Genomic DNA, 3,328 nt, shown 5'->3' on the forward strand with positions numbered 1-3,328 from the left:
TAGTTACGGGGTCATATGGTAATTGCATGTTCAGTTAAACAAAAAACCAAAAACTTCCAAACTCTTTTCCAGAGAGACTGTACGCTTTTACATACCCACCAGCAATGTATGAGTGATCCCGTTTCTTCGCACCCTCGCCAGCTTTTGTTATTGTCACTACAATTTCAAAAATCACTTTGATATGTAGTAATATCTCTTAGTGGTTTTAATTGGTGTATCCCTAATGGGCTAATGTCATTGAACACCTTTTCAGGTGCCAATTTGCCATCTGTGTATCTTCTTCAGAGAAATATTTCTTCATGTCTTTTTTCCATGTTTAAATTGGATTGTTTGCTTTTTTACTATTGGGTTTCGAGAGTTCTTTCTCTATTTTAGACACTGGCCCTCTTTTGGATATGTGGTTTACAAATATTTACCCCCAGTCCACAGCTTATCTTTTCCTCCACTGAACAAGATCTCTCACAAAGCAAAAGTTTTTCATTTCAATGAACTCCAAATTATCCATTTTTCCTTTTATGGATTTTGATTTTGGTGCCCCGTGTAGTAATTCTTTGCCTAGCCCTCAGTCCTGAGAATTTTCTCCCATGTTTTATTCTAAAAGTATCTTAGTTTTATAGTTTGCATTTAATTTCTGTGATCCATTTTGAAGTGTGAGGTGTGAGACGCAGCCTGGTGTGTGTTTTGCCTATAGGTGTGCAATTGTTCTATCTGTGTGACTATCTGTTGCGAAGTCTCCCTGTCTTCCATTGAAATGCTGTTGCTGCTTTGTCAGAAATCGTTGTTTGGTCTGTTTTGGGTCCTCTGTTCTGTGCCATTGATCTATGTGTCTACCCCTTTGCTAGAAGCACGTGGTCTTGATTCCTGCAACTGTAAGTCTTGAAAGTAGGCAAACTGATCCCTCCCATCTTATTCTTTTTCAAAATCACTTTAGCTATTCTAGTTCCTTTGCTTTTCCACATAAACTTGAGAATAATCTTACTTGTAGCTGTAGAAGATCTTGGTAGGATTCTGATGGAAATTACACTAGACTTGTTTTTTCGGTTTGGGGAGAATTGACATTTTTACTCTGTTGAGTCCTTTCTTCCAAGAACACAGTCTGTCACCCCATTTATTTGGATCTTCAGTTTCTTTCATTGGCATTATGCCATTTCATGCAAGCCCTACACATTTTGTTAGAAGTATACCTTAGTATTTAATTAATTTTGGCAATCTTTTGTTTAAGACTTTATTTATTCATTTTAGAAAGGGCAGAGAGAGAGAAAGAGAGAGAGAGAGAGAGAGAGAAGGGGTGGCGGGAGCAAGAAGCATCAACTCCCATATGTGCCTTGACCAGGGAAGCCCGGGGTTTCAAACTAGGGACCTCAACGACCTCAGCGTTCCAGGTCAGCGCTTTATCCACTGCGCCACCACAGGTCAGGGCCTCAGGAACAAACTACATAAATAAAATACCTTGAAAATAAAGTAAATGCATTACATGTGTGCCTGAAACATTACGTGCTTGAAAAGCTCTCAGGCTTTTGTTAAGAAGGGTTAGGGAGATGCTACACCTACACTACCACCTGTCTGAGACTTTCTCTGTAAAAATGGTCAGAGGGTGAAAACAAAACTGAGCAGGGGTTTGCTTTCTCATAGAGTGCCCCATGTCAGTTAGGACCATCTTGTGGAGTGTGACCCACATCATTCTAGTGACCATGGTGGTAGTGTAAGTCCATAATTGTGAACCTCACAGTAGCAAATCAGAGTTGGTATCATAATCCCCATGTTACAGGTCGAAAAACTGAGACCACCAAGTAGAAAAATCTGTTCAAGATGATGCTGCAGCCACGCTGCACTTGAAGAGAAGACCGTGGAGTCTGTTCCGTGTGGACTTGATATAAGGGATCCTAGTCCACGCTGGTCCCCCAGGGGGGTCTCCTGTCAAGCCCTTACTCCCCCCACCTCCCCCGTCTGCTCTTGGGAAAAGGGCAGGCTTGCCAGAGCCAGAACCGGCAGGGCCCCTGGAATCCCGGGTAAAGAATCCCACCGCAGCCATCAGATTGGTGAATTCTTTCTGATTGTTGCTGGTGAGAAGCTGGCCCAGGGCTTGGAGAGCCCAGGGCTGCTCCGCCGCGTGGGAACACTGAGAACTGACCGCCCTGAACTGTCTCCTCTGCCCGCTCAACAGTGACACAAACCAGCCCCCTCAGGAACCTTCACATCAAAGGGACGGACCACGGCGGGGTGGAGAGGAAGAAGACGGGCCCTCTGGCTCCCTCTGCTTCCTCCAAAGGAGGCCGGGAGAGGGGAGATTGCCGATGGAGAGAGAGCAGCTCTCAGGAAGGCGGGGACATTCCAGCCCCATCTCCCGCTGCATGGCTCTCTCTGGGCACTTCTCTGCTGTCCCAAGCACAAGTGAGACATGCTGACAGCAGACCTGCCAAGTGTGCCCTGGACAGGCATGCCAGCCAGCAGTAAGAGGAGGCCCTGTGATGAACCAGCCTTCCCTTCTTCACTGATTCATTCATTCGTTCAACAAACATCTGAGCATCACTCTGTGTCAAGGGTTGGGCACTGAGGACACAGTGGCTGACAAGAGCGACCTGTGCTCTCAAGGAGTTCACGGTCTAGTGAAAGTAACAGGCACTGGTCTAAGAACCCCACAGTTGCAGGTACAACTGTGAGAAGGGAGGCAAGGGTCTCCCAGGTGCTGGAAGAGATCTGGGGGCGACCTGACCTGTCTGGGAGGGCTTACTGAGGAAGTGACTCGTCAGGTGAAAGCAAAAGGGTGAGTTACCCAAGTGAAGAGGGGAGGGGGAGTGTTCTGAGTTGGCAGAACTGCATGTGCCAAGGCCCTGCGGCAGAAAAGCCTGCTCTGTATAAGAGCGTGGGAGGAGGCAGAGTGGCTGGAATGCAGAGGGAAGAGGGAGAGCGAAGTGCTCAGTGAGGCTGCCCACGAAGAGGCGTGGGGGCCAGCTCACGGGTTTGTCTTCATCTTAAGAGTAATAGGGAACTGATCAAGGGTCTTAAACAGGAAACGCAAAAGAATCCAACGAGCACTTTAAAAAAGTATTTCTGGGTGCCCTGAGGGAATAGATAGAGGGCCTCAGTGGAACTGTGGGGAGCAAGAAGATAAACCTTGCTGGAGAGAGCTGGTGTGGCTTGGGTAGTGAGAGGGCTGGTGACAGGGGACAGATCTGAGAAATCCTTAGAAAGTCAAGGGTCCAGGCTCCTTGGTGATTGGCCACTGGGAGCCAGGAGAGTCAGGGATAAGAGAGAGGAAAGACAATGACCCTGAGACTAACACTGTGGTTTCGATTCTTCCACGTGTATAGAGCCAAGCCAAGTCCAC

Source organism: Saccopteryx leptura, chromosome 9, assembly GCF_036850995.1.
Source record: "Saccopteryx leptura isolate mSacLep1 chromosome 9, mSacLep1_pri_phased_curated, whole genome shotgun sequence".
NCBI lineage: Eukaryota > Metazoa > Chordata > Mammalia > Chiroptera > Emballonuridae > Saccopteryx > Saccopteryx leptura.